We start from the raw sequence: 17,214 nt of genomic DNA on the forward strand, positions 1-17,214 counted from the left end.
CTAAAGCTTCATTTCAAAGAAGAGACCATCATTTGTTTTAAAGAAAAATGTAACAGGGGTAAGATTAGAAATTTATACATGATACGTGCCCTTCTAAGGTACAAATTTTATGGAGAGTGAAATAAATGTAGGAAGAAAGCTCTTGTGAAGTCACTTGAGAGAGAATATTTTTAGAGTGTCTTAAAAATATGAATGAATAGGACTTCCCTGGTGGCACAGTGGTTAAGAATCTGCCTGCCAATGCAGGGGACACGGGTTCGATCCCTGGTCCGGGAAGATCCCACATGCCGCGGAGCAACTAAGCCCGTGCGCCACAACTACTGACCCTGCATTCTAGAGCCCGTGAGCCACAACTATGGAGCCCATGTGCCACAACTACTGAAGCCCGTGTGCTTAGAGCCCTTGCTCTGCAACAAGAGAAGCCACTGCAGTGAGAAGCCCGCGCACCGCAACAAAGAGTAGCCCCCGCTCACCGCAACTAGAGAAAGCCCGCCGTGCAGCAACCAAGACCCAACACAGCCAAAATAAATAAATAAATGTATTTATTTATTTTAAAAAATATGAATGTTAAGACAACTTTTATAATACAAACCAAAGTTTATAGCTAACAAAGTTATATACAGTAAAATTCTACATATTTACATATATGCAAATATATAAATATAAAAATATATTTCCATGTTATATGTATATAAATATATAACATATACATTTATATATTACATTTACAATGTAAGTATATATTTACACACATCTTCACAGACACACAAATGCACACATATAATAGTGTTCAGAGATTTTCCATTTTTTCTTTGGTTTTGTGTATTTTTCAAGTTTTCTGCAAAGAACACGTATTATCTTTGAAATCAGAGAAAGTATATAGCTTTTTCGAAATTATTTTAGCCCTGAATTTAGCACAGGTGGTATTTAAGACACCTCTTTTTTTTTTTTGCTCAATTTCTAGTGAAACAATTATAGCTAGTGAGATCTTTTTAAAGACAATCTTTAAAAGCAGTTTTAGGTTTACAATAAAATTGAGAGGAAGGGACAGAGATTTCCCATATACCTCCTGCCCTGATACTTGCATAGTCTCCTCTATTATCAACATCACTCCCCAGAATGGTACTTTGTTAGGACCGAGGAACCTACGCTGACACATCATAATCATCCAACATCCAAAGTTTACCTTACAGTTCACTCTTGATGTTGTAATTCTCTGGGTTTGGATAAATATATAATGATGTAATCCATCATTATTAACTCATACACAGTATTTTCACTGCCTTAAAAATCTTCTGTGCTCTACCTACTTCTCTCTCCGCCACCCACCCCTACCCCTGGCTGGTGAGATTTTTAGAGTCTGAGGTGAGGACCTTGAACACCCTGTTCCTGGAGGAAATTACCTGCTTTTATAATCTGCTTCGTAGATGATATTAGGAGACCACAGTGATTGACTCACAGTGACCACCATGAGCCTTGGGACCACTGGAGCCATGGGCGCTAGAGCCTTGGGGAGCTCTACTCATAAGCTCTTAGACTTCCCTCTCAGCCTAAGGAAATCTTGAATTTGTGTGTGGAAAGCAAGAGGGAAAAGAAAAGGGAAGCCCCAACCCACAGGAAAGGTCTGTCACTGGCAGTTTATAGACGGAACAAAGGAGTGCTTTTATCCCAATCAGTGGGTGCCACAATGTTAGCATACTTTAAAGATAATGACATATATTTGGTGGTTATTCACCGAAGAGTGAACATTTGGGGTATTATTTCAGATGTTTGGATTTCTTACATGTTTCAGGGAAAAAAAATAAACAACTGTGCTATATTTCAAAGAAAAACGCTAGCTCTAATTTTTTACCCTTCAGATGTTTGGAAATTTCAAATAACTGTTCCAAATCTGATCACTAAATATTTCTTTTGTTGCACAGAAACTGACTTTTAAGTCACTGTATTTAAGTACTAAAAAGCAAAGGGAAAAACGGGTCCTCTCCTGCCACTTTCTCTGGACTCCCAGGCCCAGCATGCTTCATATCTAATTGCATGCAATCCAAACCTTCTCCTCATACGGTTCCCATCCTCACAGCACCCTCTACTCAGCAAGCTCAGAGCTTCCAGCCTCTCCTATTTTGAAATACATGTAGCATAACTCAGCATTGTTTTAAAAAATCTTTTTTTATATTTAAGAACTTTATAGTTCTTTGATTTGTTTTCCTATCTTATATTTTTAAATAAACTTAATAGATTGTGCTTCATTTACAGTTGTATGAAATAGATATTCTTTTAATTATAGTTGTCGAAAATAAGTCAGTCTACTTTTATACAAATTGAGGTTCATTGAGAGGTGTCCTGCTCCGTTCTAAAATTAGATCAGTACATCCACAAAATGTTTTCTGTCTCTGGAGGCCCTCCATGCCCAATGCCATCTGTTTTCTCCTGCTCTTCCTCCCACCCCCCTCCCCTTGAATATTCTCTCTCTTGAGTAATAATTTTCGGCTTCTTTATTCTTTCTTTTATTCTCTTACTGTGACAATATCAAAGACAATATCGTAACCAAAGAGATACTATGTTACTCAGGATAATTAATGTTAGCTATTGTAAGAAACAAATAGCAACTTTCAGTGGCTTAAGTTTATTTCTTGTTTTGCAAAATTCAATATTCCTCCCCTCCAAACAACGACTCAGGAGACCCAGCTCCTTCTGTCTTGTGGTAGCATCATCTTTCAGACCCTCAGAATCCTTCATTTTTAGCAGAGTGGCCTGGGAAAGAGAGAGAGAGTGGAAATCTTCATGGGATGTGTTGTGATCAGAACTACAAGTTCATTGGCCAGAGCTCAGTCACATGACTGAGTACAAGAGGGGCCAGGAAATATGCTGAACTGTGCACCATGAAGGAGTGTATCTAGGTAAACACCAAGAGCCTATACCACTCAGTTCTTTCCATAATCACACCATCTCAGGTGACCAACCCTTATCTGGGGCATGTTTTATGCACACCCTCCTCTTACCATCCTAGCCACCCTGTTGCCTTCTCTGTCTTACCTCTCTGGCGCTATCATTTTAACTCACGCAGAGCTATTCTTCCCACAATCCCAGTAAATTACTTCCTGCCAACCCTCACCACTGTACTTCAATTTCCAGGTAAGAATCAAACACTTCCAAAGCTAATATCCTTGCCTCAGTTTGTGTTTATCCTTTCAGTGTTTGTAAAGAACAAAAAATGATGGAGAAATGATCCAATAGAATCATCACCAGCCACCATAGGAAACTATTAATACTAAGAATAAGAAACCATAAACATGGCTATGATGAAAATTCTAGAGAAGAGAGAAGCTGAAATAAGAACTTAAGAGTTTTCGTAAAAGATTAACACAATATTACTTGATACTCCGATACAGGTCTACAATCCTTCAAAATTCCCTGAGATGAAAAGGTAAATCCTCAGTGCCAGAATAGAATGCCTGGGGGTAGAAACTAGAGTTATGAAAGAGAAGTGCTCCAAAGAACAAGCTACATGAGGAAACATCTTGCAATTTTCAGACCTGAGGTCAGTGGCCCAAAGATGAGTTGAAATATTCTGAAATACAATCTCTTACACCAGACGTCACTACTAAACCAGATATTTTTCTTCCCCGGAAATAAAAAACAAACAAACAAAAAAAAAAACCATGATGAAAAGACCTCACAGCTCTTCTGGAATTCAAAATCATACAAACACTGCTGGAAAAATAAATAGAGGGAGGTACTGAGGGATTTCCTAGTCTTTGCTTGTAGCCATCAGATTAATCATATACAATAAAATTAAAATGTTCCTATTTGACTTTATAATAAGTCAAATTTGACTCTTCTTTATAAGGCATGTTATAGTTTTTCAAACTTTGTTTAGGTTTATCTTATTAACTTCTTTATCTGTATCTCTTGAATAACTTAAGGGAGTATAACAGTCCTTCTGATTTAGATTGACTTGTTGCTATTGAAACTTTTTTTTAATCAAAATTATTCTAAAGCTTTACACCAGGTCAGATTGTTCTTGGCTGATTGGGGCAATAGTAGGTATTATAATTAAAAGTGAAGAAACAACTTAGATCAGAATAAAAAATTTTCCCTGGCTCTTTTACGTACAGGAAATCATAGATTATTCTTTTCCAAAGGGTAAAAAAACAATCTTGTGTGAGTAATAAGACAAATTTTTACACAAATAACCAATAACATGAGCTAGGCAGATGTTTATAAATTCTTTCACTTGTGCCATTTCTCTGGGAAGTTATTCAATTTAGGAAAAAGAAAATCATTTAAAGTGCAAGAGAATAGATGCTTTGCTCTTGGGACCTTATTATAATATGCCAGAGACAAAGTTCGAGTCATTCTTATTGTTAATAAGCCTAAACTGTAAAATCATGAATAGTGTGATAGATTCTTTTGGTTGCAGAAAGATCCACCTATAACCAGCTTCTGTGATAAGAGGAAATTGACAAGTTATTATAAACTTACTGGTCATGGTATGGAACTCTTTTCTCTACCTCTCTCTCCCTTCAGACTAGATTTCTGTGCTTCCCGGGTAGCTATGAGAGAAAACGTGGCTGACAAAATATACCAACCTATCCTCCGTTTAAGAAAGTACCTCAATCAAGTCCCAATTCTTAATTCCTGCAAATGAATCTCAGGTTGTTCCAGTTTGAATCAGGGTTTCAACCTCTGATTCAATCAACTTTAGCAGGGGCTGGGTCGTTTCATACAAATGGGGGTTAAAGGTGCGCTGCTGGTACAGTTCAAGAAAAACACAATATACAGTAATAAACAAGGGCAAGAACAATGTTAGCATTAAAGCCTGGAAAAGTAAGCTTGCACAATGATGAATCAACCACCTTAATTAAAATTATGTAGTAATCTGGCTGATTATCTCTCAGCTTTAGTAGCATATTACACACAATCTCAATGAGCTACTTAAAGAGCCAGGTTAATGTACCAGTTGCATCATTGGCCTCAGACAACTCACAACCACGAGGAAGATTCCCAAGGAATGGCTCATCCATCTACCTATCCATCTGTCCGTCTCTGTCTCTATCTCTATCTGATCCACTATTTTGTGTTGCCGCACAGGCTCTGAATTGTTTAGCTTTAGGGCACTCAGTTCACAAAGACTGTGATGTGTATATCATCTTCCGGTTCTACTGTACAGCAGTCCTCTTCATATGACAGAACAGTTAAAGGCTTTCATATTTTGTTATGTTTTTTGTGCTGTAACCTACTTCTCCAACTACATTGCAAACTTGTGGAGGCCAGGGGTCATGTATTACTGTATTAGTTATGTATTGAAGCATAACAAATTACACAGAAACTTAGCATCTTGAAACAACACTTATTTATTCTCTCACCCAATTTCTGACTGTCAGGAATCTGGGAGCAGCTTAGCTAGGAGCTTCTGGCTCAAGAGATCTCAAGAGGTTGCAGTCAAGCTGTCAGCCAGAGCTGCAACCTCGTGGCAGTCATCTGATGGGCTGACCAGAACTAGAGGATCCACTTCCAAAATGGCTCGCTCAGATTGCTGTTGGCAGAAGCCTCTGTTCATCACCGCGTGGGCTTCGCAGGGCTGCCTGTGTGTCCTGACGAATTTCAGCTGTTCTCCCTAGAGCCAGTGATGTGCGCTCATGAGAAGGAGAGGGGAGAGCACCACCGGGCCTTTTTACGACTTAGTCTCCAAAGTCACACACCACAACTTCTGCTTTATTCTTGTTGGTTAGAAGCAAGTTATTAAATCCATCCTCAAGGGGAGGGAAATTAGGCTCCACCTCATAAAGGAAGGACTATCAAAGAATTTGTGGACATGTTTTTAAAGCTGCCATTGATTTTCTAATGACATCTTCAGAGTTCACCTTTGAGCCAGTACTCAATTTTTAGTTTTCTGATTGATTGCATTGTACAGTTCAACAAAGTGAGGTAGAGGACAGTGATATTGTGATTTATAATAAGAAATACGTATTTTGTCTTCATCCCATTTCTGGCACAGGGTTCCTTTAGTGATGAGAGCAATGTTATGTTAATGAGGTGACAACTACCCCCTTATCCTAAGGATGAGAACAGGGAAGGAAGAGGGCCTGCAGGTTGAGTCAATCACTAATGGCCAATAACTTAGTCTTGCCTTGTAATTAAGCCTCCTTTAAAAACCCAAAAGGAGAAGATTGGAAGAGCTTCTGGGTTGGCGAACACAGGGAGATTCAGGGAGAATTGTACTCCTGGAAAGAGTATGGAAGCTCTGCTCCCTTTCCCATACTTTGCCCTGTGAGTCTCTCCATCTGGCTGTTCCTGAGTTATATCCTTTTATAGTAAACCTGTGATCCAGTAAGGAAAATGTTTCTCTGAGTTCTATGAGCCACTCTAGCAAATTAATTTTACCCAAGAAGGAGGGGGTCATTGGAACCTCCAGTCTGTAGCTGGTTGGTCTGAACTACAGGTGACAACCTGGCTTTGCTATGGCATCTGAAACGGAGTCCAGGGGTTGGGGTGTGGAAACAGTCTTGTGGGACTGAACCCTTAACCTCTGGAATCTGATATTCTCTCCTGGTAGATAAAGTGTCAAATTTGAATTGATTTGTAGGACACCCAGCTCATATCCCCAGGGAACTGGTGGTGGTATGGGGCAACCCCTCATACCCATTGTAAACTGGGTGCTCAGAACACCAAAAGGAGTAAACCAAGATCAGAGCTCAAAATACCTGCTCTTGTTTCAACTTTCTAGAAAAGTGTTTAATTTACATGTGTGTTATTTAATCAAATATATTGATTACTTATGCATTTATTAATACATTTATCCTTTCCTTTTAAAACCATAATTGAGCCCAGACCCTAACCCAGAACAATTAAATCAGAATCTCTTAGAGTAAGGACTTGGTATTGGCAGTTTTATATAATTTCTCTGGTGATTCTAATATACAGCTAGCAACAAGAACCACTGAGCCCAATAGTAATTCTGGATGTCTTTTTCAGCTCCAATTTTCCATGATTTATTCTCTTCCATAATGGTCTTCTGACGTTATAGCAGGTCCCTCACACAAGACCGATACAAGATGGATGCATATAGGACCCAAGGAGGTCCAAGAGACAGTACAGGAAAAGATAATAGGTATTTCTCCATTCCCTGGCATATGGTGTGTCTTTAGCTATTTGGATATGTGAAAAACACATTCCCAATTGCTAACTCTTTTCTTTGATTGACAGAATGCCTTGGATACCACTTGTATCTGCTTCTATAGCTAGATTGTAACTAAGATTATAACTAAATGAGGCACGGAATTTCCTTCAGCTGGGGTAGGAACAGGAATTCAAGATACCAGAGAGGACCCCTCAGAGATTCATCATAAGGGAGGACTTGGTATGCCTTAGATATTTTTCTTGGAGTTTGCTGGCTCAACGTGTAACTAGATAATTGCCTGCTTTATATAAACACGGCACCCGAGGGTAAAGATAGAGGCATCAGCTTCCTTCTTCCATGTTTCTATATACAGAGCTTTGGCAAAGTCATTTCTCTTTTGCTGGCTACAGACTTCTCATCTGGGTGGAGCTGAGCTCACTGAAAGCAGGGTTATTTTGAAAATAGCACACCTATAATTGAAAAGGATTTCTTAAATCCTTTTACGATCTATCTTTTTTCTATGGCCTCTTACACCATCCAAAATCAAACCAGCTGGATCCAGAACCCAGGTGGCAGCTGTTCAGGCCTGGCCCCCAGCACCCTTAGGACTCAGGGTGTGACTCTTCAGTGAGATCAGACGTAACCCATGAGGGATCTCTGGCTACTTTCTAATTATTTCCACTGCAAAAGGCCCTCAGTTATTTGATGAATCATGTCATTTTTATTGAAAAGTAAACCAAGGGTGATAAAAGACCTACGGCCACACACACAAGAATCATGGGTTCATAACTGGGATCCAGAGGAAGAAAATCTGTACATACTCACTGTATATTTGGGTTTGGGGCACCAAGAATTGTGGCCAGAAGGCAAGGGTCAGATCATCTATACCACACATTTCAGCAACAGTAGGGATTATGGTTCCTTTCTTTCTTTCTCTCTATTTATTTATTATTTATTTATTTTTGGCTGTGTCAGGTCTTAGTTGCAGCACGCAGGCTCTTTGTTGTGGCGTGCAGGCTTCTATTTGTGGCGTGTGGGTTTTCTCTTCTCTAGTTGTGGCCTGGGCTCCAGGGTGCGTGGGCTTTGTAGTTTGCGGCATGCAGACTCTAGTTGAGGCGTGCAAGCTCAGTAGTTGTGGCGCGCGGGCTTAGTTGCCCTGCAGCATGTGGGATCTTAGTTCCCTGACCAGGGATCACACCCGCGTTCCCTGCATTGGAAGGTGGATTCTTTACCACTGGACCACGAGAGAAGTCCCGGTTTGTTTCTTTTTTTTTAAACAAGGAGCTATCTTTGGCTAAAGATAGATTGATACACATCTGATTTTTAAAAATTATTCCTTGTTTCAATTGCCTTGTTATAATAACATAATATAATAATTACTGATTACTAGTAATATACCAGGCACTGCTTCATGTTTTTTTCTATACTTCTTCTTACAGAATACTCCTAACTTTTCTAAAAGCTATTTACTCGATCATTCCTGTGTTAGAGAAGAGGAAACTGAAACCTAGAACAATTGAGATCTTTACCCAATAGTAATTTCCACCTCAATCTTTTCCTCTCTGTCCTCTTCTAGCTTTCTTTCTTTTCCACCCTAATATTTGTTTTTGTTTTTGTCCTTTTTCCTTGATTCTTCTTTTCCCTGCCACTTGACTCTCTGAGCAAGAAGTTCAATTTTAGAAGCATAAATGTTGAACTCACATAAAAAAAGATAAGTACAACCCAAGTTGAGGTGAAATTGCTGTGCAAAGAGGGGGAAGAAGCCAGGTCATCAGTGCAAGGATTTTCTCCTGACCCAAGCCCTCCCCTCGTTGCTGTCTTGAGAAGAAGTTGACTCGCTCACCTGACAGCCAAAACAAGTTTTCTAAGGAGGGAGAAGTGAGCACAGGAGCCTTACAACACTTGCCCCACCTGCCACCCACTTACTCAGAGAGCAGGAGGGTAAACATCACCTCAACTGATGTAGCTGCAATTCAGCTCTCGACGCTGGGGGCCATGCACCCCAAGGAATCTGGAGGACTCAGATACGTACATATAGAAATTTTAACCATAATAACGTCTTACATTTGTATAACCTCTTTACAAAGAATGGTCTCACATGTCATCTCATATCATCACTTACATATTTTATTCATGAATGTGTATGTGAAGTTTGAGATTAAAGTGAGGATGTTATTCCCCTAAAATAGCTTGAGACTTTGATTTAAAAAAAAAATCCTGTCTTTATTATCCATTTTAATAGTTTTCTGATGCAGTTTCATGAAACACAGAAAGGACTTGGTGGCACAAACTAGAACTATCTCTGGAGATATCTGTGTAAGGAGCTATGGGTAATTCCTGCATATATGCAGGTCAGCAGTATTCCATTGAAATATTCAATCCACTGGCTGTGTGTGAGACCTCTCCCTACAGCCTCCCAGAAGTCTCCACTGATTTTTTTTTTTATACATTTATTTATTTTATTTTTGGCTGCGTTGGGTCTTCGTTGCTGCACGTGTGTTTTCTCTAGCTGTGGCGAGCGGAGACTGCTCTTTGTGGCAGTGCACGGGCTTCTCACTGCGGTGGCTTCTCTTGTTGAGGAGCACGGGCTCTAGGCTTGTGGGCTTCAGTAGTTGTGGTGCACAGGCTCAGTAGTTGTGGCTCGCGGGCTTAGTAGCTCCGCAGCATGCGGGATCTTCCCGGACCCGGGATCAAATCCATGTACCCTGCACTGGCAGGTGGATTCTTAACCACTGCACCACGAGGGAAGCCCCTCCACTGATTTCCTACACAGCTCATGAACAGGAGAGATCTTAAAGTTACAAAGACTTGGAAAGACTTATTTTTATGGAAAATTGAGAAACCGGATTTAGAGAATGAACCTAAGGGTTTAATTAATCTTCACAGTCAGCTTGTGACCTTTCAATATATTGAGGTCTCTAGGATCTGTGAAGGGCACTGGCATGAGATTAATACACTCCTCTTAATCCCTACCTCAAGGGGATTTTTGTTTCGCTTCCTGTTCCCAGCAGCCCTGCACTCCTGCCAGCAGTCCCAGCCCTTCCCAGAGGTGTTTTATCAATGGAAAGAACCAAACGGTAATTCCTACCAGGCTCTGGAATTTCCAGATGCACACAGAACTTTTATCATTATATGTAATACAAACTTGGGAAGCCCTCACAGCTCCTAGAAGCAACACCCATTTAGAAAGGTAAACTGATTTGTTTCCAACCCAAGCAGGTAGTTTCAGTTAGAGCTCTGCTAATCGGGCAAATAAGCATTTTAATCAGTCAACATATAAAATGTATAATAATAAAAGTAATATATATAAAACATATTTACTTTTATAGAGTGAATATAAAATTTATCATTTAGAGCAAGACACTTAAGATCAAGAGGGACCACTAATAACAATCACACCAGGACAACAGATATAAACCTGGACTGTCCCAGGCAAAATAGGACATGTGGTCAGCCCACCCATCGGTGAATATTTAAAACAGTTTTTCTCTGTTTCTCATAATATTTTTATTACAGTAGAGTGTGGCAAGGATCTTCACTTTCTTTTTTATACTGAGAAGTGGATTTGTTCTAATTTCTTTTTTTTTTTTTTGTTCTAATTTCTTGAAAAATAATCCTACATTCTAAGTCTCAGCTAATCTGTTCATCGTATAATTGACTTCTGTGAAACTGAGCTGTAGGTTTCCCACATATATTTCTGTGAACCCTTCAGAAGATTATTTTAAAATACCTGCAGTCCTTCCCCTGATTTCAACATTTATTCAAAGACTTTTAGTTTTATTTTGAACAAATTCAAAGTTTATTTTGGAAGTAAAGTGTCAGTTTTTCCCTAAAATGCTCCAATTTTTAGTAGAGCAATGGACTCACCTTTGGGAGGAACTTTGAGTACCTGAGTATATCAGCAATTTACTGGTCATCAAATGTTATAAACTAATTCTCCAGCCCCCGCCCCATGGGTCACTTGCCTGCCTAATTTATATATAGATGTAGATGTAGAAATATAGAGACAGATACATACATTCTATTGGGCCTAGGTCAGACAAACACACAGGGAAAATCAGTTTGAACATCCTAGATTTTAAGAGGGCTCATTTGGCTACATTTCCAATTTAATTTTATTTAACAGTGTGTTATGTATTTTTTCTCCTGCTGTACACATTTTTGTAAGCTTTCTCAAATTCTTTGGAACTAGGTAGAGTACCAAACAACAGTCACAGAGTTGTGACAGAGGGTGTGAAAGCAGGGGGGGTGGTTAGAACTGGTAAATTCAGAGGTTTAAGCAATGGCTAGTTAGGGACAAAAATGACATGGTACCTGCAAGAAATGGACAGGATTCCTAGCACATGGGTCCTCCAGGTTGCATTATGAGATGTTTTTAATTTACCTATTTTTCTCCCCTGTATTAGCATCCAAATATTAGTTTCCATTTTTGCATTAGTTGACATAGTTGCTTAAGGTAAGGGCACTACTCTAAGGGATTTCTGGAATACCTGTTTTCCAATAAAATTATCAGTTATTTATGAACATTCTAGAATCTAACTTGTTGGTATTGGGAAGCTATTCTGGATTTTTTTGAGCAAGCAATAACATGATAAAATATGCTTTAGAAAGATTGGGCAATGAATAAAATAACATTTACATAGTGCTTGCTCTGAACTGAGCACAATAAGTATTTTATATTGATTATATCACTGAATTTTCAAAACAATATATGTAAAGTAGATACTTTTATAATACCCATTTTCCAGGTGAAAAAATAGGATCTATTTGTATTGAAATAACTTGTCCAAGTTCATGTAACTATAAAAAGGTGGAGGTGAGTCAAACCTCTGCAAGTAGTGCTGAAGGTTGTTTGATCATCCACTATACTATCAAGACTAGATTGACTAGAACAAGATACTGAAAGCAGGAAAATGATGTAACTGACTATTGCAATAGTCCAGACACAAGAGGATGAGGCAAATGGAAGGGGTTGGCGGTAAGGGAAATGTTACAAAGGGAGAAATAGTAGGATTGTGATGTTCCATGGATTTGCCAGGTTGTAAAGAGGGCACTAGATATGATTAGCTTGATTAATAGTAATTAATTGACACTGATAAACTAGTAAACATTGATAAAAGAGTAGAGGTTTTTTGTTTGTTTGTTTCCTTTCAATCTTTATTCCTTGCATATACTTTTTTTTCCACAAATTTTGAGTCATATCATATACAATGTTTTATTTCTTAGCCTTTTTTTAAAGATATAACTTACCTTAGCATAAAATTCATAACGTAACATTTACCCTTTTAAAATGTACAATTCAGTGGTTTTAAGTATATTCACAGAGTTGTTCAGCTATGATCATAATCAATTTTAAAACATTTTCATCACTCCAAAAAGAAACTCTTGTACCTATCAGCAGTCACTCCCCCAGACCTTGGAAGCCACTAATCTACTTTATGTCTCTTTGCTTATTCTGGACATTTCATATAAGTGGAATCATACAATATGTGGACTTTTGTGACTGACTTTTTCACTCAGCATAATGTTTTCAAGGTTTATCCATGAGTAGCATGTATCAGTACTTCATTCCTTTTTTGGCTGAATAAAATTCCGTTGTATGGATATACCACTTTTTACTTATCCATTCAGTAGTTATTAGACATTTGGATTGTTTCTACCTTTTGACTATTGGGAATAATGCTGCTCTGAATACATGTACCAGTTTTTTGTGAATATGTCTTCAGTTCCCTTGGGTATATACCTAGGGGCAGAAATGCTTGGTCATATAATAACTCTGTTTAAAATTTTGAGGTATCTCCAAACTATTTTCCAAACTGACTGCACCATTTTCATACTGTTGTACAGGCTGCTTTTTTTTTCGAGAGAGAGAAAAAGACGGAAATGATAAATGTATTTCCCACATCAAATTTTAGTTACTAAACCATTTAGGTTCTTACTGAAGAGTAGAGGTTTTGCTGGGTGGGGGAATAACTCCTCTTTGGACGTTTTGAATTTAAAGGATATCTAGAATAAACAAAGATATTTGATATATTGATATTGTTTGCAAAGCAAAACTAAATACCCAAATGAATGTTTGCTGGACTTCCCTACAATATTTTACTTCATTAAGAGGAAACCCTGTTGGTAGGACTTATGGGATGTCTAACAAGAACCATAGAAAAGAAGTATGATAATTTTGTTGCAGAAATAACAGGCTCTTGAGAACTTAAATAACTTGTTCAATATCACACAACTTGTAAATAACCAAACCTTTTGTGTTCCTTTGGTTATCAATAATAAGTCAGAATACTTACCACCAATGATGATTTTCAACCCCTTAGGCAAGGAGAGCTCAAAGTGTGAAGAGGACAAGGGAAGGAATGAACAAATGACAGACTGATGAATGAATGCATGGTATGTAAATTACAGGAAGAAAGAAATTCTCACCACTTGGAATTTACTTTTCCCGCTTTTCCACTAAACCCTGTAGGGTGTTTTCTTAAAAAACATTACTCAAAATTTAACCTTGGTTTCTTAAATCTTTCTAAATGGAAAATCATTTGCCTCTTAGCCCTTTGTTGTTGTCTAGCAACCCTTCATACACAGAATGTAATCTCAAGATATTTCTGGGCAGGCGCGGGTCATGTGACCGGAAGGGCTCCTGACGGACGCCGTCCCTCCTCGGCGCGGCCTGAGCGCCCGGCCCGACTCCTGCCGTGGGGTGCTGCTACAGCAGCGGGAACGAGGACTCGGACCAGGACCGAGAGGAGCGGAAGCTGCTGCTGGACCCTAGCGGCCCACCCACCAAAGCCCTCAACGGAGCCGAGCCCAACGATCACAGCCTGCCTTCCGCTCGCACCGACGAGCAGGCGCTGCTCTCCTCCATCCTCGCCAAGACAGCCGGCAACATCATCGACGTGTGTGCTGCAGACTCCCAGGGCACGGAGCAGCACGAGGGCGTGGACCGGGCGAGGCAGTACGGCACCCGCCTGGCTGTGCTGAGCAGCAGCCTGACCCACTGGGAGAAGCTGCCGCCGCGGCCGTCCCTCACCAGCCAGCCTCACCGAGTGCTGGCCAGCGAGCCTGTCCCCTTCGACGACTGGCAGCACGTCTCCAGGATAGCTGCTTATGCCTACGGTGCACTTTCTCAGATCCGTGTGGACGCACAAGAGGAGCTGGTTGTGCAGTTTGGGATTCCATGAAGAGAGGGGGCCCCTGGACAGCTCTTCCTCTCCTCTCTTCGCTCCGTCTCCACCCTGCCTCCCCTGGCCCCCAGCCTCACTGTGGCTTATACAGTATCCTAACCTGCTACTAATCACAGAAGAAAGTGGAGGAGAAGAGTGAGGCGAGGAGCCTGAGCAAGTGAGGATGGAACAAGGGAGGGTAGAACCATTTGGGACTGGCCTTCGAAGCCCTGGCCAGGGGTGGGGTGGGGGTCACAGGGACAGGGCCTGGTAGGTCTTCACCGTCACTGGGAAGGTGGAGGTGCCGGTGTGAGGGTGATCACTAGGGGACCTCTTCGGACCCCCTGCCCACCCTTTCTTGGCCTCACTCCTGTCCCCCTCTCCCTGACTTGGTGCTCACATGCACCTCACGAGGGCTTGTGACCAGGGTCTGGATGAGCTTGAATTTGAATGAACTGAGTTTGTATTTCTAGCACCCTGGGTTTTTACATGTTTGGGGTTTTTCTGTTTTGGTTTGGTTTGTCACCCTCGATAAAGGAAGTGTATCCGTCTGAAAAAAAAAAAAAGATATTTCTGCTTAGAGCCTATATCGATGTTGGGCTTGGTCTCCTTTAGGAAATACTGCTGTCCCAAAGGATTGGGCAGCAACTTTCTGTCTTCACTTTGTTCAGAAACTCATGCTAGGCCATATTTTATGGTTCACTGGACGAACATGTTTAGGACACTGCCTGTGTCTTTGTATTTGTATGCAGGTTCGCTTATCTTTTGGCTTCTAAAGCACTAGTTGTGGGAACATGTTTCTTTCTGCTAACTAAATCTTGACTGGTGAACTCCTCTTTGTTTGGAGGTATTTTAATCCTTTCCAAATAGATATTAATTTACCTAGTTGATTGACTGGAGTTAAAATTCAACTGCAAAGTGAGAGCAGCTTGTTCTCTTCCTTCTGACAGATTCACGTCCATCGGAGTACATAATCTTCAACAAGAGATGACCAACCCATGAGGTGACTCTGAAGATTAACAAGGTTTGGCAATGTTTATACAACTTTTTAAGCTCTGATTGGAAAAGTGCTTTGGTGACCATAAAAAGTTGATCTTAATCTGTCTATGCTTAGAATAAGAATTGTCTTTCACAAATTCAACTTTTTTCCAAAGGTGTAGTTTGCGTTAGCAGGTTGCTGTTTTCCAAAAAGGTCAATCTGTGTTTGAGACCAGTTTAAATTATAGTTGATGTGAATTCAGTTGTTCCCTGGAACAGGGGTCCTCAAATTTTAGCATGCCTACAATCACCTGGAGGGCTGGACCTGGGCCCCAGAGCTTCAGATTCAGCAGGTCTAGGAAGACGCCCAAAATGGTGCATTTCTATCAAGTTCCCAGGTGAAGTGGATTCTCCTGGCACCAATACTTTGAGAACCACTGCCCTGGGAATTGCACACTCCCACCAGTGGGACTGAGAGCAAAAACATCCAAGGGAAGTTGTGTAAACTTCTCCAGAGAGGTTCATATGTGGTCATTTTAAATTAGATCTGGTTTTTGTTTGTTTTCTTATCGTTTGTATATTATTTGTCTTGGAAGGGAGCTATGAAGGAAAAAAAGATGGCTTCTAATACTCGTATCTAGTTCTTTTGTTACTTGATCGAATTTCTATCAATGCGTGCTTCTAAATCCAGTATCTCCACTCACGTCTTCTCCCTCCACCCAAAACAGAACAAAACAAAGCAAAAATCTAAACTAATGTTGTCTCTTGCCAGCACTTAAAAAGTTAACAACAGCGCCAAACAGAATCGCTCAGGTCGGTGGAGGGTAAAAAACCAGCATTTGGAAATTCTGTGAGAACACAAATAGTTTAAACTGTAGAAGAGGCCTGAGGAAATTACAGAGGGAAAACTTGCCGTCCAAGGTTCCAGTTGCCAAGGAGTTTGTGTAGGTTGCTGGAGACCTCACCCCTCCATGGCTCCTCTGTGACTCACTGTGTCCCTGGGAAGCCTCAGATTCAGCAACCAGAGAGAACTCAGAAATTCTGCCTTTGATCTCACTGGGATGCACCAGAGAGCTTGGTTTCTAAAACATGGATGTTTCTGATCAAATAGATGGTAGCAGAGCCAGTACTCTGATTCCTAGAAATCAGTTTGGTTCTGGCCCAGGTGCAGAGGTTGAGATTAGAGAAAGCTGTGTCATGTGTCCCACTGCAGTAGCAGGAGAGAGGCAGGCAGGGTTAGAACACACTTGGATCCAGTTTAGATGTCTGGTTCGGTTTGGTACATCAAAGTCACTCTTGTTACGTTCTTGGAATCCAGCTCCCAGACTCCCCTGTTTTGGACTTGGATGGCCTCCTGCAGGTAGAAACTCCCACCCGTGAAACAGTTTTTCTTTCTGGATACATCTTATTCTTTGCCATTTCACATTTGCCCTTGCTGGTCCAAATCCAATACTAACCAGAGGCAAATATGTCAGTTGTCTTTTCCAGAGCAACAAGGAGAGTATAACCTAATGCTGCAGTGCTTAATCAAACTTTTTCTGGGTTTACATGAGTGCTTCTGACACTTTAGCGTGCGTGTAAATTATCTGAGGATCTTGTAACATAGATTCAGTAGGTCTGGGTTGGGGTCTGAGATTCTGCATTTCTAACAAACTCCCAAGTGCTGATGCTGCTGTTCTGAAGACCAGGCTTTGAGCAGCAAAGGGATTAGTTCTCAACTTGGGCTCCTCAATAAGATCACCCTGAGAGGGTGTTTGTTTGCTCTTTCTTGAGACCAATACCCAGGTACCCAGAGATTTTGATTTGACTGCTCTGGAGTAGGGCCTAGTAGCTTTTAAAGAACTTCCTAAGTGATTTATTATGCAACCAGGATTGATAAGACAAATAAATTAATGTTTCTCAAACTATTGAGTAGCAATCATTAGTGGGTCAGAATCAGAAATAACATTA

At 40.4% G+C, this 17,214-nt stretch overlaps 1 pseudogene; it reads left to right on the top strand.

Moving 5' to 3' along the window:
* Positions 1 to 13,797: 13,797 nt before the first annotated feature.
* Positions 13,798 to 14,435, top strand: LOC137757171 (ragulator complex protein LAMTOR1 pseudogene; annotated as a pseudogene).
* Positions 14,436 to 17,214: the final 2,779 nt, after the last annotated feature.

This window comes from Eschrichtius robustus, chromosome 2, assembly GCF_028021215.1.
Source record: "Eschrichtius robustus isolate mEscRob2 chromosome 2, mEscRob2.pri, whole genome shotgun sequence".
Classification (NCBI taxonomy): Eukaryota; Metazoa; Chordata; class Mammalia; order Artiodactyla; family Eschrichtiidae; genus Eschrichtius; species Eschrichtius robustus.